This window comes from Alligator mississippiensis, chromosome 4, assembly GCF_030867095.1.
Source record: "Alligator mississippiensis isolate rAllMis1 chromosome 4, rAllMis1, whole genome shotgun sequence".
Classification (NCBI taxonomy): Eukaryota; Metazoa; Chordata; order Crocodylia; family Alligatoridae; genus Alligator; species Alligator mississippiensis.
The window spans coordinates 165,587,673-165,608,329 of record NC_081827.1 but is presented as its reverse complement, the minus strand read 5'-3'; the positions used below and the strand labels follow the sequence as shown (position 1 = coordinate 165,608,329).

Here is a 20,657-nt window from a genome sequence, read left to right as displayed (position 1 = left end):
AGTAAGTGTAACAGCTGCTCCTTGCTTGCAGTGTTTATTGTTACCTAGAGACAGCCCACTGGCTTTTTCCCAGCTTCCCCCCGCAGCCCTGCTCTCCCCACACACTCTGATGCAAAATTTATAGCATGCCCATCCTGTCCCTTTAACTCTCTCCCTTCCAGGCAGGGGCAGGGGGGAAGGGGAGGGAAATGACCCCAGAAAATGGGTGCAAATAAAAAGAAAGGACACTGTTGGTCCATGTGGCAAAAGCTTTATGGTACAAACAGGCCTTGGCAGCAAAACAGAATCTAGCTCTGATACCCTCTGTGTTAGCAGTGCATGGGAGATGCTAGCACCCTGATGTGAATGCAGCAGATCTGGTGCTATAGAGGGAACAGAGATGCTGATAGCAATGCAAAGCTGGGAGCTATTAAAGATTGAGCTAATGCTTAAGCTTGGATTCTTTTAAACGTAGGCAGGTGTGTGTAGATTCTGAAAGGCCCTTTCTCACCATCTAGTCTGATCCCCTGACTAAGATCAGACCCCAAAACTCACCCAGTTCCTGCACAGACCTTACTGGCTTGGGGGTTCAGCTATCTCTTTCTTCTCTATAAGTCCTCAAGACCCCCCAGTCACTATTTAAAAGGGAGGACTCTCCCTCCATATATCCCACAGCAGACATCTGCACTACCTAGGAGCATAGTTTTACTGGGAAGGAATGACTAGAGGAGCAGGCCTTGTGTGTGCATACCTGTGTGTGGAGTGCTAATGTGCAGCTATGTAATGAGACAGGTGGTCTAGCAATTAAGGCACTTGACTGGGAGCCAAGACCCCTGGGTTCTATTTCTAGTCCTGGCAGTAAAATGCAGTTGAATGGCCCTCAGTTCCACCCTGCTTTCGCCATTAGGTAACATCCTTCCCCAGCCTAGAACTAAGAACCAAACCTTTCTAAATTCCCAGTTTCCAGAGTCTTTTAATTAAGACTCTCCAGATTGCTTCCCAGTCCTGGTGCTCACTTAAGGCAGGGCATCAAATACGTCACTTCCTTCCTGCCTACCTCAGTTTCTCCCTCTGTAAATGGGGGCAGGGAGCATAATTACATGGCATAGCTGACATGTTAAGATCCTCCAGCATAGGCTACCTCAAGGCCTCTTTGATGTCTCAAATGTATTTTAGCAACCCTCGCAGCAGCATGCCATTGGCCACCATTGTCCCTGCTGCTTTACCTGTGGCATGTTAGGGTGTTTTGCCTTGTGGCTGAGTGTCAGGGTTGACCAGGTAGTTTTACTGATAAATTAGACAGTGAGTTTGTTTAGGATGCTTTGGATAAGGATGATCCTGCATCTGGTGCGTGATTGGACTAGATTACTTTTGAAGGTCAGTTCCAGCCCTTCTTTTCTATGATTCTGATTCTAAGGCAAGATACCTTCTGTACAATCTTCATTTATCTTTATGACCCGAAAGAGAATAATGACTTGAAAAACATTTTGCCTGTTCAGATTTTGACAAATTTTATGCAAAGTTGCTGGGTATTCATTACCATTTATTTATTTTAAAAAATCTTTTGTTGTTTAATAGTATCTCTTGAAACCATCAGGATGTTTCTTTCATAGTTTCCCATTCACAAGACATGCCAATGATTGCATTTCCTTCATTTGGAGTTCTGACTCTCAGTCAGATATCAGGGAGGGGCACAAGGTTGTCAGTAGCAGGTTCTCCAGTCAGTTGGTGAGAAAGTTCAGGGGTGCAAAGGTCAGAAGGAGCAGCTTGCCATGGGTAATGCACTCCTGAAATGAGGAGATACTGATCTCTAATTGGTCAATTCCCTGCAGTGTTTCACTAATGCTGCTTGACTTTGACTTAGAAGCACTTCCCCTACTGGGGAGAGTTTGACTTAAGTGTCCTGAAAATGAGCATGGGAGGAAAAGGGGTTTGTGCCCTTTTTGCTGTTTGGCGAAAGGTGTGTGTGTGTGAGAGAGAGAGAGAACAAGGATGTATTCTTGAGTACTAAGTTTCATAGTTGGTAGGGTCAGAAGGGACCTGAGCAGATCATCAAGTCCGACCCCCTGCCATGGCAGGAAAGAGTACTGGGGTCAAATGACCCCGGCAAAGTGTTCATCTAGCCTCCTTTTAAAGACCCCCAGGGTAGGAGCCAGTACCACTTCTCTTGGAAGTTGGTTCCAGATCCTAGCCGCCCTGACAGTGAAGTAGCGCCTCCTGGTATCTAGCCTGAATCTACCCTCTGCCAGCTTGTGACTGTTATTTCTTGTCATTCCTGGGAGTGCTCATGGAAACAGGGACTCTCCCAATGCCTGCTGGTCCCCCTTGACTAGTTTGTAAACGGCCACCAGATCCCCCCTCAGCCTTCTCTTGTGGAGGCTGAACAGGTTCAGGTCCCATAGCCTCTCCTCGTAGGGCCTGCCCTGCTGCCCCCTGATCATGCGGGTGGCCCTCCTCTGGACCCTCTCCATGCTGTCCACATCCCTCCTGAAGTGCGGCGCCCAGAACTGGATGCAGTACTCCAACTGCAGCCTGACCAGTGTTGCATAGAGGGGGAGGATCACCTCCTTGGACCTGCTTGAGATGCGTCTGTGGATGCATGACAAGGTACGGTTGGCCTTCCTGACTGCTTCCCCACACTGTTGTCCCATAGTTAATAGGCTGATGCTATAAAAATATAGACAGAGAGAACACAGTAACCATAGGCTTAAGTAGGCCTTAGAAAAATCTACATGGGTCATGGTATGGATGTTTGTATGAAATACATTATATAATTTAAAAGTAATTTTGTTTGTTTTTCTATCGCATCAGAAATTCAGGTCTTGTCCGCTGAGGAGACTCTTTGGAGGACTAGAGACCTTGGAGAATGATGACATCAGAGAGACCAAGGCAATGAGTCCAGGGAAGTTTGAGAAGGGAAGTGATGTTTATTCACATTTTTTGAAACACTTGGGAGAAAGAGCTTGTTGTTAAGGATTCTACGCTCCTTGCCACTTTGACAAAGGGATGAAAATGTTCAGATCCATATCCCAGAGTCTTCCCAGCAGTTCTCCTGCAAAAGCAGGGAAGATCAGACCTGACATTCCTAAGATTTCTACAAGGAAGCCAGCAGCAGGAAAAAACTGTTGGGCTTTCTTTAGCTGTCTACTTGAACCATATAGGATTTAAAAGGACAAAAGCCTAACTTTTAATTCCCCTTGGCAGGCAACCTTTAAAGTGCATCTCTTTCCTGAAAATCATCTGTGTGAAATAGCCCAGAGCTGCACACTCCCATGACATCTTCCACTATAATAATAATACAAATAAACACCTGGCTCCTACATAGCACTTTGTACCAGTAGATCTCAAAGTGCTGCTCTAGACCAAGGGATGTCCCATCAGCATCTATTGTTTGTAGACCTGTGTTCAGATGTCTAGCTGCTGTTCTTGCTTTTGGGCCAGGTGTGTGCTTTTCCCTGGTTTCCCCAGTTTTATGCAGAGTATTTGACAAGAGGATGGAGCCTGTTGTGTATTCTTTGTAGGAGCATCAGGCATATCTCTTTGCATCAAGATGCCTGGGATCAACAACCTGGAGTTACTGCCACATGGGTCATTCAGCAAGATCTTAGAGTGCATTCTGATGCCAAATACTCACTGTCTAGTGGGACAGGAGCATAAATTCTCCAGTAACCTGTATTTGGCCAATGCTTGTTGGTTTAATGAGTCTCCACCAAGATGCTTCAGCATTCAGCCCCTTAAGGGGTGGAAGAACAGCTGCATCTCCAGATCCCATTCAGTTCTTGAGCCCTCAGCTGAAAAAAGAGAGATAACCATTGGGATGGTAGTTGTTTGTGCTGACAATGCCTGCCTGCTGGCTGAGACCAGACAGGTTATTCCAGTGAAAATCTCTCTCGACATTCCTACCAATTGAGTCATTTTGAACTGGCCACTCAGGGGCAGATGACTGGGATAGAATTTTCTCCCTTTAAAAACAACATCACAGGGATAGGCTAGTAATTAAGGCACCGACCTGGGCCTCAGAAGATCCAAGTTCAGCTCCTGAGACTGCCACAGGCTCCCTGGATAACCTTGGGCAAGGCTTTTATTGTCTCAATGCCTGTTACCCAATCAGTAACATGAAGCTGCTCTTTGCCTTTCTTTGTCTGTCTTGTCTATTCAGACCATAAACTCTTTGGGGCAGGCATTGTCTGCGTAGTGACCAGCATATTGGAGCCATAGTTCTAAGTGGGGTCTTTCTGCACTGCCAGAATATTAATGACAGGCCATCTGCTATTTATAATAAATTACTACATCAGACCCAGAGGGGGAATGCTTGGGGAGCTGGAAATTCTCACCAAAGCAGAGAGGATGTACAGGGAGAAATTACACTAATGGAAACACTGACTGAAGAGCAGGTAGAAGAAACCTGCCACTGGTTCAATCTGTCCAGCAGAGGGAGCATCTCCCATCACTCTGGGCATCCTGAATTAGCCTGGAGATGCATGGGATCTAACCAGCTCTGATAGAGTCCAAGGACAAGACAAAGGCAGAAACATTCACCTCAGTTACAACCTGTTTCTCACCTTCATTTGTGGAACCCAGCCCCACATCCTTCAGAAATAGATACAGGTAAAAGAAATTCCAGCTGCCTGCAGGCATTCAGTGTAATACTAGGAACCAGAAAAGACATGGAGTGACTTCCCAACCTTCCTCACCAGCCCCTTCTAAATGCTTGCTTCTCCTACCAGGTTTGCCAGAAGAGAATCAGTCAAGGAAGTGACATCAAAATCTTTCTTCCTCTGGGCTGCCCAGTGCAGTTTGCCAGCTCTGCCCACTGAAGAATGAATTTCACATGACAGCAACTAACTGTGGGTTGTGTTTTGAATATAGCACTGAGCATTCAACAGTCAACTGTAATAGCCACCCAGCAATACCAAATCTATGAGCCTTTATACCACTGTCATGGGAGCTCTGGAAGAACCTGGAGAGATTTTACTGTGTGGTTAAGGACTTCAGGCTTGGGAGCTGAGATCACTATGCTCTTCCAGCTGACCTAGCTCCATGGGCATTTCAGTCCTCTGTGTGTAAGAGCAAGGAAAACAGGACAGGTTGGAATGCAGCAATCAGAGAGGTATGTGGGGAGCACCCAGACAGTGAGCAAGTCTAGTTTTCCCCCTTGTTGTGGCATCTCCTATATGGATAGTAGCATCCAGTATTGGCCTTGAAGCATTTGTGTGTTCTGTTGGGTCTTCAAAGCAGTCTTTAGGAAGCAATTAAATAGTATACTTTTATTGCAAAATATTATGGTTTTTGTTGGCTTAGATGAATGGGGAAAATGAAGCATCTGGGGCTTTCCTTATAGCTTGACTGGTGCCCCCTAACTCAAGCCTGCAGTGCTCTTGATGTTCAGGACCTGCTTCTACATAGCCCTGCCATTGCACCATATTCCTGACCTGAAACTCTCCTGCTGGTACAATCCTGATCTCCCCAAGATGAATTTACCAGTGTTCTTTGGTGCTGAAATATGCCCCACTGTTCCAGGCCCTCTCTTGAGCCCACTGAAAACTGATGGGTATTTCATACACAGTGTGGATTTGGGACTCAGGTCAGTCCAACAAATTTAGTGCACTTGTGAGCCATGGTGTGCTCAAATCCAACTCCAAAGCTCCATCTTCTTCACCTACACCAGGGCAGTTTGGGCCATTAGTTACAACCAAAGCTCTCTCTCTCTAATGGAACGAGTGTAGCCCCAGCAACCAAACACTCATCCACATTGTATACCTGAGCTTTTCATTCTTTATCCTGCCCAATTACAACTCACTTGCCTGTCTGGTTCTGTCTCTCTATGGGTGTGCTGCTCACTGGTTTTGGCAACCAAAGTAAATTGGATCATGGATGAAGTTACCCCAGAGACCCTCAGAAAAACAGGACCCAAAGTGGTCTTTTGTGGTGGAGAGGTGAGGCTGCCCTAGAGGATAGACACCTCTAGAATCACAGGCTGCATGCTGGCTAAAAGAGGACCTCAGTATTTGGAGACTAACAGACATTTGGGACAGAAGGAGCTCCCAGAGCTGCAGATGAGGATAACTGCTCTTCAAAGGGTCACAACTGACCTATGTGCCTCACTGTGCCAGCAGCAATCAAAAAACAGTGGGTTCTCTTGATAAAATAAAGCATTTGCAGCAAGATTGGCTTAGATCCAATAACCAGCCTGGACCCATGTGAGGTTCAGAAGAGTTTTAGTTACCTTTTGGAAGGTGCATGAAATGTGGTTGGAGGGGATGATAGCGAGGGAAGGGGACTGGAAGTCTGGGATTGTTTTTTTTAAATGACCATGCCTTTCTTCTCTTGGTTTCCTCCAGGAATTGCCATGGGGCCCAGAATTTCCTGGAGGGGAGAGTTAAGCTTGGAGCTTTCTTTTCTGATCCCACTGTTGAAACAGGGCTGTAAATTGATCCTACGGCTGATAAGTAAGATAAGGCCTATGAACAGTAAGATGCAGACAGGCAAGTGCTTTGCTCTTCAGAAGTCCTGTATAGAATTATCATGTGCCACCAGAAGGCACTGTGAGCAATGGCCTTGTTGGTTGTGTATAGCTAAACGTATGTACAGGACATAGATCTTGGAGAGGAGCTTGTGGCTGTAAGTGTTGTAGTTCTTACCCAAGGATCATATGGTTGCTATGGCTAGATTCCCACCTCATTCACCCTGTCTGTGATTCCTTTTCTTAAGTGGAGTTTCCCCTGCCGTTCACCCACTGCAAGCACCATATGGCACTAGAATATGGTCTCACCAGTCCTCAGTGAGAGCAAAATTATGACCCGAATCAAGAAATCACTGGCTCTCACTTCCTGTGCTGCTTTTGCTGCGTTGCTTTGTGGCTCCTTTGGCCTCTTCTCCTAGCCTTGGCTTTGCTTTTCCTCCAGCATCATTGTCTTGCTCTCTCTGTAAGTTCCCAAGTGCCCCTTTACTGCTAGTGTTGTCTGTGGCGGCTGTTTTTGTATGGATTGCCTAACTTCAGGCCAGATCTTAATTCATCAAATGGGATTTGAGATACACTGCTCCATCTAGGTGCATGGTTCTGGGCTCCATACTTGAAAAGGATGTGGAGAAGTTAAAGAGGGTTCAGAGATGGGTGACAAGAATGATAAATGGATTAACAGGAAAGTTGTATGAAAAGAGGTTAAGAGAACTAGGCATGTTTAGCTTGATGAAAAGGTGATTAAAGGGAGACAGGATAGCAGCCTTCAAATATCTGAAAGTCTGCCACAAAGAAGAGAGAGAACAATTGTTCTCCCTTGCTGCAAATGGCAGATGCAAAACAATGGCTTCAAATGGCAGCCCAGTAGATTTAGATCAGATATCAGGAAGAACTTCCTTATTGTTAGAACAGTGAGGCAGTGGAAAAGACTGCTTGGGGAAGTTGTATGTCCTTCCTTGGAGGTTTTTCAAAACAGGTTAAATAAGCATTGATCAGGGATGATTTAGGAGTGATGTTTGTGCATTTGTGTGGGGGGTTGGAGCAGATGACCCATGAGGTCTCTTTCAACCCTATGATTTTATACTGTAAACTCTTAGGAGGTGGGATTATGGCATGCACTATTGTTACTCATTGTGGAAAGACATAAATGAGGCAACCCAGGCATGGGGAGCAGTGATTGGAGCTTTTCACTTCCATGTTATGGCTTTAAATCTAACCCAGGTCAAGACTGACCTGAAGAGGCCACTGTCATGTGGCTGTTGGAAGATCTGCATGCCATTTAAGGCTAGTTTTTGGTCTGTGACCCAGGCTCTGTGTCTGTCATAGCAGTCAAAGACAGGACAAGTGAATTTGTGCAGACCTGGGGCTCAACAGATCTGGGTTCAATTTCCATCTCTGACGCCAACTCCCCGTGTGATCTTGATTGAGTCATTTCATTTTTCCAAGCTGTGCTTTTCCTATCTACACAATTGTCTCTTGCCTATTCAGTGGTGATGCAGTTGGGACAGGCACTGCCTCTTGCTCTGTGTCCATCCAGCACTGTGCAAGATCTGGTCTTAGCTGAGGCCTTGATGTGGTCCTGAAACATATGTGATAAGTCACCACCATGGCCTACACCCAGCAGGCAAGTCTCAGGTAGACAGATTAAACAGAGCTTGGAGGCCACTGTCATGTACAGATGGTGGCTGTGAACTTGAGCTGAGGCTGCATGAGCATGAAGCCTGTAGAGCTACTGCCTGTCACAGCTCCCATATGAGGGGGCTGCCAACTTTTTAAAGACATTTAGGTGCTTAACTCCCTTGGAAATCCCATGGGAATTAGATGGTTCCATGTCTTTAGAAACACTCCCCTAAATTTGATTCTAAGGAGGCAAAACTATCAACCCCAGCCTTCTCTAGTATGGACATGTGCACTAGAGAGTGAGAGAGGAGAGATGAGCCTCCTTGGTTCTATTAAAAAAAGATATTTTAAAAAGCTGATTATACCCATTTACATCAGGGGCTACTTGCTTTAATTCCTTGCCTAGCTACAGAATTAAAGGAACGACAGAAATATTATGTAAAGCAGAGCTGACTTGATTTAATCATCACTGCTGGAGTTTAAGACTCGTGTTCTTAAAGTCCCATCAGCATTTAGAAGACAAAAGGAAGCTCGGGCTTGCTCGCTTTTTGCTGTGGCTTGCCTGCTCAGGGATCTTTCATGGGATATGCCTCTCCTGTCTGTGGTGGCCCTTCCTTAGGGCATGGGGTGAAATCAGAGTGCTGGTCCTTTAAGTGCATGGCTTCTCTTCCATTTCCACTCTCTTTCTTTCCTTTTTTCCCCCCTCTCTCTATCTCTCAGCAAGTTTTTTATGTGATTACAGGCACTGCATGGTAATTAGTGCTAAACTCATTTGCACAACTACAGTTAATTGGCTACAACAATTAATTAATGTGTTGGAAATTTGGCACTGGAAAAAAAAGTTTGTCATCAAAAAAAAGATAGAGCAAAAAAATTGCAAAGTAGATTTTATCCTAGCCCCCCTCCAGAAAACTTGGGTTTGTTTCCAAACCAGAATGACTTCTCCAAACTTTTTTTCCTAGGAATAAATCCTTCCAGTTCTCAACTTTTAGGCTTTCTTTTTTGTTTTTTCTTTTCTTCTCCCATTTTTTTCTTTTTCTTTTTTTTTTTTTTTTACATTTTTTTGCCTTTCCTTTTTTCTTTCTTTCTTTTCTTTTTCTTTTTTTACAACTTAAGCAAACTCATTTCCCTGATAAAATATAGCATGACTAATGACTGAAGCATGTAAAAATCATTGGGAAAATGTCCTTGGAAGACGAATGCATTTTCAGCAGAATAATTAACTTAATTAACAAATTCACATGCATATTCATCAGGCTATTAATGTCTTCTCAGCTCAGCTTGACGAACATTGCGGTAATAACCATCTCATTTGCATACTGCATTCTACTGCTATCCAAAAAAAAGGAACATACACACACGCGCGCGTGCGCGCGCACACACACACACACACACACACACACACTCTGCAACATACATCTTGTGTTAGCACATGGTAGAGTCTTGATGGTAGATTTCAAAGGGATTGTGCAAATGCATGTTTCTACTGTATCTAAGCCATCATTTGTGTCTGTGTGTATATGTGTGTGTCCTCTCTGTCTGCATGTGTGAGTGTGTGTGTGTGTCTCTCTCTCTTTTTTCCCCCCTATCTCTCCCGAGGGAAAACTTGGCACCGGTTCCAACTTTTCTTCACTTTCCCCTGCTCCCAACTGCTGCCAGCCTGCATCAACACAAAATTGCCATTTTCCCCAGCTCTCTGTGGAGCAATCTTTAAAAGCAGTAAGGTGTGACGCCGACGACAGCCAGCTTTGGCAGCACAGCCTGCGGAAAAAGCGCAGAATGGAGGAAGATTAAGAGAAATAGAGTGGAGGGCGCCGTTTCTACCGGCGTGTGGAGCGCTGAGCAGAGAGAGAGAGGGAGAGAGAGAGAGGGGAGAGGGAGGGAAAAAAAAAACCCACAGCAGCTGTCGCCCTAATTCCACTAACTCTCTGCTTGTGGTCATATTAGAAAAACAGATTAGGCACCTCTGTGGCAGTCATTTATTCCTGACATACGTTAATATTCTATATCTTAATTCACCCATCTTGAGGCGGATGGACTTTGGGGTTTAAGTTGCATGTGCCAAGGAATGGGGGGCAGTTTCCCCCTCTTTTCTACCCCCTACCATCCTCCATGGAGAGAGAGAGAGAGAATCCAGCCCTGTGTATGTCTGGCTTGGATTTTTCAGTCTCCCACTCTGCAATCTTATTCCATGCCTCAATAGGTCTCTCTCCCCTGACCCCTGTCACCCCCATTCCCTTCCCCAGTTTTTTAAGCCCTCGGCAGTGCTCCAGTTCCTAAAGGCAGGGGCTCAACTGGAAGGAGAGGTGGTAGGCTCTGGGGCTGCATGAGTGAACTTTGCCCTTGTCTCCCTCCGGCCAGTTAATTGGCTGGGTTTGGGTAGCGTCTGGCATGACACGAGGGGGCGAACCACATTGGCAGCCAAATTAGAACCTGCTGTCTCGAGTTATTCCTCCTGACTGGCTGTGCAGAGAGGGCAGCCCTGCTGAGATACACGGGCAGTGGGCACTTGCAAGAGGCTGAGGAGCAAGCACATCTCAGGGTTAAGTCTCTGTGGTGTATTTTGGAGTTAGAAGAGGTCTATGCAGTGCATAGGGCTGTCTCTGAAACTCTGAACCCCAGCTTTCTACCCAGCCTCCAGCATGGTCCCTTTTCTCCCTCACCAACCAGTGCTGTTGTGATTCAGCCTGGCAAAGGGTGGCGACTGTTGCCAGTCTGCCTCTTTGCACAAAGCCCAGGCTCCATTTTGTCCCTGTAGTGAGGGATGGGATTGCAACCCAGATGCCTGGGTATTCCCAGCCACCCACTGAGAGATGCAGTCCAAATACCCAGCAACTGCCACAGGTTCCAGCTAGCCTTGCCCTGTTGCTGAGGGCCATGGGGATGGGAGAGCAGGGGGCTACCATCTCCTGTGCAGCCTCTAGGCCCATCCCTCCTCAAACTGTCTTTTGCCCTGCATGGAGTTGCTCCAAACTGGACCATGCTTTGGGAAAGCTCAGCTTCTGCTGCAATGGGACAGGTCTGGAGAAGCTCACAGCATTTGTCTGTGGTGGCTGGATGGTAGTGCTCCCCCCCCCCCAAAGCCTGGGAGCCCCCCTTGGTTATCTCTGCAAAAATCCAAGTGATTTTGGTCTTCTTTGGAAGTGTCCCAGTTGGAGACCCCTCTCGCCCCTCCCCACTTCTCCTTTTCTCACTCCACTGGACATCTGTCCGTGCCCTTCTCTCCAGCCTGGCTCAGCCAAGCCACACGGTTCCTGCTCACCTTCCACCCTCTTCCACCGTGCATCCCCCTTCCCCTGAAGCATCTGAAAATGGTTCCTCCTCCTGGCTCTGAACCAAAAGTCACTCCAGATCAGGCCAGATGTTCACCAATCTCTTTTACAGCCTATATACTCTCCTTCCCCTCCAGTGAGCACACCTCCCCCCCCTCCTGCTGCGCTCACCACTCTGGCTGGAAGGGAAGCCTGATGGGGGAAGGGCAGGTGCGGGAGGAAGTAATGAGACTGAGACAAGAGCTGCCTTTAAAGAGCCATCAGGAGGTGCTATTTGCCTCCTTCCAAGTGTATTCCCCACCCCATGCCCCTGGGTCTGGCAGAGCTCCTGGCTCCATGTTTCCCTTGTGCCATGCCAAAATGCCAGCATGCCAGGAAGCCACCAGCCTGCTAGCAGGTATCACCTTACTAGCTGAACTTGAGCACCAGGTCTCTTGGGACCTTTGGCCAGATCCACAGCCAGTGTATATCAGCGAGGCTCCCCTGAAGGCACCAGCTGAGCTTTCGATGGCAGATGCCATAGATGCAGGCTCCATGCCCTTGGGAGCCTTCCTGGAACCACTTCCAAAGAGGTCTCTCATTCCATTCCTTAGATGCCACCAGGAATAGAAAAGAGGTTTCTATGACCTGGCTGCCTCCGATGGCAGGGGACTGCACTCGGTGACCCCAGCGGTATTCAAAATGGATAGGCTAGTGGGCCTACCACTGCCCCCTTACAGGGCGATGTTGGCACTACTCTGTTATTTTGTAGATCGATCCCTCACTGCTCACTGTCCAACGGGATTCTTTTTTAGCTCAGGTGGGAAGGGGGTTTTGGAGCAGAGGGATCTGAGTCCTAACCTTGCTGCAAAGTCAGTAGTAGTCAAAAAATGCAGCCCAGTAACGGCCCCAGGACAAGTATTAGCCATACAATATAGCTGAAGAAGCCATTCCAATAGCTTAGTCTTCTGCTGGGGTCAAGTTCAGTCCATGTGCAACACTGATCTCTTGCAAACAGCTTACACTGGACACATACGGGCAACTTATTTATAAGTAGGGAGAGACAGTCTAGGACTCAGCAGATGTGGGTGCAAATCACAATGTACCTTAGCTTTCCCAGCAGTAAAGCAGGAGGCAGCAATTCTGCCCTGCCTGTTTATTTTTCAGATTAGAAATAAAGCACAGTTTTTTCCAGAGCAAGATCATATAATCCCTGAAACACCTCATCTTGGGGGGCAATGTTAAAATCAGGGTTGGAGACCCTGGTTCAACCACCATGCCTGGGTTTGAAGCAGGGATTAATTCTGGGTATGGTCTGCATTATGCTGCAAGTCAGAAGAGATTACCACCATCTAAGGTTTGGGAGGGATGAGTCTACACCTCTACATTGGGACCTCTTCAGGGCGGGTACTGTTGCCTGCTAAGTGCTTATACAGCACCCAGAAGAAGGTTTCCAAGTACCAGGGCAGCAAAGGTTTGGAGCAACCTCCCAGGAGGGTCAGTGTGGGCCAGAAACCTATCTGCAACCAGGAAGACATAGTTGGCTACTAAGAACATGCTAATAAGGAAGGTATTGAAGGGCTAGACCGGATTCCCTAGAGAGGCTGTGGAATCGCCATCACTGGAAGTTTTTAAGAGCAGCTCAGACAAACACTGGGCTGGGATGCTTTAGCCAGGGCTGGTCCTGCCTTGGGGAGAGGGGATTGGGCTAGGTGACCTCCTGAGGGCCCTGCTAGCCCTGTTTTCCTATGATTCTAGTTTTAGGATGGAGCTCAATCAGCTTATGAATGGGCCATTCTGACACAGTACCTGTATCAGGAGGGTAACAGAGCAAGTGATTCATGTGGTCCCTTCCACTCCTGTTTTCCTAGCAAAAGGTTCTTGATGGAAGCCTCTTCATTCTACTGCAATGCCAATAATTAATTAATACTGGCAGATGGAAACCCTGAGCTTTGCTGCTAACAATCCACAGTGCTTTATTTGTCACTCTCCAAACAGACCTGCTTGTCTTGCCATTAAGGATTTTGGGTAGTTAATTGAACAGGCATTTCCTTTACCAAAAAGTACTATAGTTAAAAACTACCACTAGAGGGCGCCTGTAATACCATGTGCATCTAACCCTGATTTAAAGCAAAATGTGTCCTGAACAGGATGGGCCTCTGCTTTCATGTCCAATATCTTTATAGCATGTAATATCAGGGCTCTGTGCTTTTGTCTGGAGGGAGTTGAATGTGGCCTTTGCTACTAGCTTCACTTCGGTTTGTTGTTGCAGGTATCAGCAGATGGTGCTGTTACACTCAAGTCTTCCATTTTCTTACTGTACAAGCAAGTTTTGATTCTTGGGGAAACACACTGGGCATGTCTACACATGCATTTATGCCGGCTTAAATTTACTGTGCAGTAAATTACTGCACAGTAAGCAGGAATAGACTGGTATCTACACATGCAGGCATTAAAGCGCATTAACTCAGTGTGTGGACTGACTTGGGACTAAAGTCAGTCCCAAGTCAGTCCATACACACAGTGTTACTGTGCAGTAAGGTGTCTACATGTGTGTTACTGCGCAGTAACTAATCGGGTGTAAAATTGATACCTGCATACTGCAGGTATCAAATTTATGCTCAAGTCGGCATAAGTCACCATATTTACTGCGCAGTATGGGCACGCACATGTAGATGTGTGCCTGTACTATGCAGTCATTTTGGTTACTGCACAGTAAATGTGCGCATGTAGGTGCGCTCACTGTGTTGTCCCTGCTTTTGGGTTGGGCGAGGTTTATCCAGGAGCAGCTTTGGGAGCTATCTGAACAGCAGGAGAGTTTACTCGGGTTGGTGTTAGTTCCGGCGGCAGATTAGCTGCTTGTGTTGAAGTATTGGTGCCAGGCTGAGAGACAGGTTTGCTTACATGTATGTGACCATCTCATTCCCAGAGTGATGTCTGTGTGTACATAGGGAAGGTGCCATTTAATATAAACACAGACTACATGATTCTGACTTCTCCTGGGTGGGTAAGACAGCCCACAAGGTGCTGGACATCTGCTGCTCATAGGCAGACGGGTGGTGATGGTATTAGAAGAGGGAAAATAGTGCTTACACTGTGCCCATCTGCAAAATATATTTGGCCTGAAAAGCAGAATTGCCCCTGGAAAGAGCTGTTTTTCCATTCCCTCATTATCCCATTTATACCTTTACACATATAGTTTGCTGGGCCCAGCAGGGACAATTACCAATCTACAGTATCACGGCAGGCATGCAGATACTATCAGACTAGATCAGGCCAGTGGTCTTCCCAGTCCAGTATCCCATTTCCAGCTGTGCTCAAGACCACATGCTGCAGATGAGGGTGCAAGCAACCCCCTTAGTGGCCAATTATGGAATAATGTGCCAAGGGAGGTTATTTCACAAAATGCTTTTCACCCTGCAAAGTACCCCCGAATGTTCTCATTTTCACGTTGGTGTCTGATCCATTCATGGATCCTTTTAATTTTTTTCAAAATTTCATTTTCCTCACATTTTTCTGCAAAGAAGTTAAATGGTTGCTAAATTTCTGATATTGTTCTTTGTTTGCCCAGTTTCCTCCTGTTCTTCTCTCCTCTTCCCCTACTTTTCCACTAAAGAAGTGAGTTATGAAAAAAACAAAACCAGAAAACAGGTTTAAAATAACCCAATCTTTTTCCTATTTGGCTTTAAAAAAATGGAAGATTTTTTAAAATGGAAAAACTGGAACATGTTGTAGTAGGGAAACAAGTATTTTATGCAAAAAATGTTCATTTTGAAAAAAGAGCCATTTTTCTTTAGAAAGAAAAGGTTTGAATGTAATGTTTTAGGCCACTCAGCTTTTTGGTCAGTTGAAAATTTGTCATCTTCAGTTGCATTTTATATCCTCTTGCTCCTGTCCTATAAGAATGGATAAAAATAAATAGCTGATTAGGGGGTTTGATGTTTTAATTGGTACTGGGGAAACTCCTGGGAGCTCTGGGCCTGGATGAAGACATCCCTCATGCTTGGTGCTATATAAACATGGAACTAAAAGATGGACCCTGCACAAAACCATCCCCAGTCACAGGAACGTTCTCTCTCACATTCATTATTTTGTGGACATCTATTACATTTCTTCTCTGAACCAATCTCCATCTTCCCCTGCCCTGGCCTGCCAGCCCTTCCTCATGTAGAAACCTAGTCATTTTTGTCACCCATCAATGCACTCTCTTCTCTTTTCACTCTGTCGTTTAAGACTGAGGCTGACAAGCAAGGGGCATGGGAGTTGAGATTCCTGAGCTTGTGACCCATGTTTATGGTGTAACTTTGGGCCATGTTGTATCATCTCTCCATGGCTGTGAAGGCCAGTAATCATCTCAGTGGGTTTGTGTGGCTGAAGATGAAAGGGGCTACAGAAGAATGAGGGCTTGTTGTGATATTAAATACTGGCATTAAAAGTGGCTTGACTTCGTTGGGTACCCCCAATGCTTCTGCTTCCAGCCCATCTCCTTCCCACTCCCAGGATCAGGTTAGTGACCCCAGAGCCTGGCTCTATCCTGGGCAGCTTCTTCAAATGTGTCTGTTGCCTGGAGGACATCACGCTACCTTGTCTGATCATCCTGTGCACAGACCTGTTGCTTAGCAACAATCAGTACATTTTTAATAAATCCCTGGCACTGGGGCTTCCAGGTCTGGGGGTTTGTTATTATTTTTGGTGCATTTTTCTCAGGTTTTAAAGAAATGTCTGCTTGACTTGAAGGACTGAAGCTAGAAATCAATGAGAGGCTGGGTGTCCAGTAGGAGCCAACAGGTGATTGGCTAGAGGAGAGTGACATCCAGGATAGCACTGGAACAGCTGACACCACTGCCTGACCTAATCACACTCTCCACACTCAGGGCTCAAGGCAGGGGAGAAAGAAAGGTGAGGGCTTTATGGGGTTAGTGCATGAGCCTCTCACACCAGGACCCTTGGCATCTTATTCTTAGTCGGGTCAAAGTTCAAGGTACAAGTCCAGTTCCCTCAGCCCATATTCCTCCCAAAGGAAATTTCAGCCAGGTCCCCCCAAGTCACCATCCAGGGCACTGCAGCTCACTGTCTTTGCTCTTGAGAGGCATTAAGCTAAGTTGGTAGAGGAAGGATGGGGCAGTGGCAAGAGAATGAGCCTGAGGTTTGGAAGATCAGGGTTGCAGGGTCTGCCCTCCTACAGACCCCCTGTGTGATCTTGGGCAAATCATATAACTTCTCTGCTCCCTGGCTGTAACTGGAGGTGATGGCATGGCTCTGCTGTGAGGAGATATGCACCCCAAACTGCAAGGCACTGTGGTGATAGGCAGATATGCACCACAGAGGATACAGTAGGAGCAAAGGGGAAGACCTTTCTGCTGCTGAGCTCATGGGTTCAGAGCAGGCTGCAAGGCAGGCTGGGGGTTGGGGGTGAAGATGGAGCCCTGTGTATGTCAGGCAGCAGGAGAAACCACAGGCAGGGAACCAGATCCGTGAATTCCCAGACCTTCTCTTTCCTGAGCAAATGAAGCCCCAGGTTGGGGAGGTCCACATGTGAGACCTGCCTCTGGTTCTGCCTTTTGCTTGGGCTCCTTGGGGTTTTTATTTCTGCCTGCCTGGGAGACTCCCACTTGGAGAATTTACTGCTGAGAAGATCTGGGGGAGGAGTTCCCCGTGGGACAGGCAGTGACACCAGATTTATTTGTATGGCAGCAGGAGAGTGTGAATCTTGCTCCCCGACATGTCAGAGGCTGCTCATGTTAATCAAAGGCCAAGTCTGTTCCCTGCTGGAGGAAAGTGGCTTCCTTCCCACTTCCTCCCCTACACCTTTGCCCTGGGAAATCCCAGTGGATGGAGCACTGCTGAGACCTTGCAGGTCCAACAGTGGGCAGCATCTGCTCGGAGTCTGTGACAATTGATTGCTAAGCCCTCCTTCCCTGGGAGACCACACAGCTTCCACAGCACAGTGTCCTTGTAGGGAACCTTCAAACCTGCCATCTCCATGTCCAAGCCCTGTGGAGGACAGATGGAGCATCTGCAGCCTTCCAAAGCAACTCTGTGCAGCAGTGAACTATATCTCAGAGGTTAAAGAGCAGGGCTGGTGACTTTGACCAGCACAGCCCATGGAGTTCATCTTCAGTAGGATTGTTGGTTAGAGGAAAGGTCTGGGAGTCAGGAATCCTGGGTTGTAGTCTCCTGTTTGCCACTTAACTGCCTTGCTGGTGGCCTTGGGCAGATCACATAGCCATTCTGCTTCAATTTACCTACCAGCACCTAAAGCTCTCTAGTATATAGAAGCATTGAGAGGTAGTGTAAAGGCTAGGAACTTGATTCTCTGGCACTCTCAGATACTCTAGGAAAACAAAGCAGGTGTTGTAACCTGGGGGCATTGAAGATTTGGCACCTTTCTTGGGGGGAAGAAAGAAAACTCTTGAGTGCACATTTGCCAGGAGGTGGAACCAGGGACATAGGGACCAGGACCAGATGGTGTAGCCTGCCACTAGAGGAGCGGGCATTTCTGTGATGGGTGTTGTGGCTGGACCCAGCTCAGCAGCTGGGATCACACAAGCATGTGTAATGCCCTTTCAGGCTCTGAGCCTGCAGACTCGTGGCTATAGTTCATCAGGAGGTAGGGGATGAGGGACTATTCCTTTCTGGCCAGCAGTGAGGCTCAGGTTCTGTGCCATGCCCCCAGCCCTAAATGATTGCTACCCTCACAGGGGCCCATTTTATGTAAACAGGCAAAAGAAGGAAGGGGAACTTGGCAGGTCTGTGCCTGGTAGGACTGTTGGCCATGACCAGGGTGAGATGAGATTGGAAGGGGCCTGCATGCCAGGCTGGGAGCAAGAGGTGTTCATGTGTGATTGGGAGTGGGTGTGGAGATGCACAGGAAGCCAGCTTTGTGTGTATGGGTCCATGTCTGTGCACAAGTGGCCAGTTCTGCATGCATGTGTGTGTGCGTGTGTGTGTGTGTGCGCACGCACACATGCGCATGCATGCACAGGAGACTAGCCCATATGTGTGTAGGCAGACCCTCTCTATGAGTGTGCATATGTGTACACACCAGGGCACCCAGCTCTCTGTCTTAAGGTGGGTGTGTGAGTACATGGCAATCAAGATTCCCAGGCTGTGAGTGTGCACACAGAATGGGTGATCAGCAAGAGAGCTATGTGTGTGTGCGCATGTTTGTGAGCAAGCGAGCTGCTTTCCTGAGCCCTTGCCTGTGAGTCACCAGACAGCTTTGCTTTCCGTCCTTCAGTCTGTCAGAACCGTCCCTCCCGTCGTATTTTATGCGAGAAGACGCTCTTTGGAGAATTGATAGCTCTCTGACCCCACCTGTTCCCGAGCTCAGTAGAAGCCCATTAATGAAGTTGGGCTGAACAGGATCCCAGCCAAATCCTCATGTCCTCATCAAAGGAGACATCTGTCCCCACCAAGAAGGAAGATATCACCCAAGAGGGAAAAGGGAGGGAGGGCTGGGAGGCTAAGGGGGAGTGAGAGAGAAAGAGACTTTCCCTTTGATAACAACATCCTCAAACTGCCCCTTGCAAACACATCCTGCTCCATTCTCAGGCCTATGAATTCCACCGCATGGTGTCCAAAGTGGAGGGGGGGTGGAGAATGCAGCCTTGACCCCAGCGAACCAAGCCCCCGATATGCATCCTTCTCCCCCCACCATGCTTGCCAGTCCTCCCTGAGTACAAAGCTACCTTGCAATCATGTGCCAAAGCGACTGACTTTCTTTTATTCATGTGTTGTTTTATTGCTGGCAAAAGCTGTCGGAGGATGGCTCCTGCCAAACGCGTCCCCAGCATCTTGGCCTAACATACAAACGGCATGCTAATGCAGAAATTTAAAGAGGCTCTTCGGTTTAAATCGGAATTTTAAATGAGAGTGAATGCACAGAAGGGACCCAGGCAAAAGCTAACAATATCGCCTCCCCCCCTCCCACACACCTGGTAATTTGATGGGCATGGATGACTGTGGAAAGAATACACCGCTTGGCTTGTTTGCCTATGGTTGAGGCAAAGAGACTGACCAATGTTGGGGAATGGCTTGTGTGGAGAAGAGGCCCAGCGCCAGAGAGTTGTCCCCCCCAGCCTCTGCCCTGCCCATGTCAATATGGACAGGGAGATGCCAGTGGTATGCTCTTGAACTTGGAAACATGAGGGAGGGCAGAGTTAAGGGGATGGGAGTGTCACCCCTTGATTCTTCTGTCCTGTGGCAAACCATCCTGAATTGAACAGCAGGGTTTTAGAGATGATTGTCTGGGGAAAGAAAGGCTTCAGCCAGTGTTCCAGAGCAAGTCCATAACCACAGGCCTCCTCATGCATGAGAACCCAAAATCCACTTCATTTTAATGGCAGGGGCTGATCATTGAGGAGACATCCCTAGGAGGGAAGCTGGGATGACTAAGGAGGGCATATCTCTGCGTGAGAGCTATGTTGGTTTTGCTGCTGGTAACTGTTAAATGCCTGAGTCTGAAAAAGCCCCTGGCAGCCAAGCCTATTGCCTTCCCTAGGAGCAGGATTACACTCTCACCCAAGACAGTGGAGGTCTGCAGACCCCGAAGCACGTACCTTATCTAGTCTGGGTCAAGGGACTCACCTGCTGAAGGTGTTTACAGGAGCAGGGCTTTGGGTTGTGCAAAGCTTTCATTTTTCACTGCACTAGGGCCTTCATTCCTTTGCCTGCCAGTGTAATTTTGCAAGTCACTGTGCTTCTCTGCAGGAAAACCCAGCCCATGAAGCTGCAAATGTAACGTGCCGCTTTAATTATCAAAGAGCAGGAGACTTTGTTCTCAAACCATTGGTGTGGTTTCAAAAGCATGGGCTTGTGATGAAATCCCAGGAAGGAGAAGGCAGGAGATCTGTGTTCTTAGACCACACCTTGCTCTGGGTTGATGCAGATGTTTACTTGTCTTGTTGCCCTGTTAGACTGTAAGCTCTGTGGGGCAGGGGCTGTTTGCACATGTTTATGCAGTGCTTTGGTCTCAGTTGCATGCAACACTTTGTCAATTTGCTCACATAAATAGCATTGTAGAAGAGACCATCTTTTTGCTCAGTATTTGCACAGTGCCTAGCGCTGAAGGGTCCTGCTTCATGCCCGTGACTGAGGTGCTTCTGTGATACAATACTAATGATCATAAGAGGAGCTGTCCAGCCTCTCTTGTGTGAAGCAAGGACCCTGTACCATCCCAGTTCTAAATACAGTATGAGGCAGTTGTTTTCAACAGCAGTAACATCAGATCATTGCATGCTTCCAGTCAAGACATTTGCTTGAAAAAGAGCCCAGATCTTAGCCTATCCCCAAGGCAGAGTGCTTCTTGGAAATTAGAGCCTTTCACATAGACATTAACCCATTGA

The 20,657-nt window shown here is 47.3% G+C and overlaps 1 protein-coding gene across 1 annotated transcript in view; it reads left to right on the top strand.

The window, feature by feature from the left end:
• The window catches only part of CDK12 (cyclin dependent kinase 12), a 98,412-nt gene extending 78,074 nt beyond the window's left edge, over positions 1-20,338 (top strand). Inside the window, exon 15 of the transcript XR_001372919.3 lies at positions 2,791-20,338. The gene's annotated coding sequence lies outside the window, so the exon portion shown is untranslated. The remainder of the gene's footprint in view (positions 1-2,790) is intronic.
• Positions 20,339-20,657: the final 319 nt, after the last annotated feature.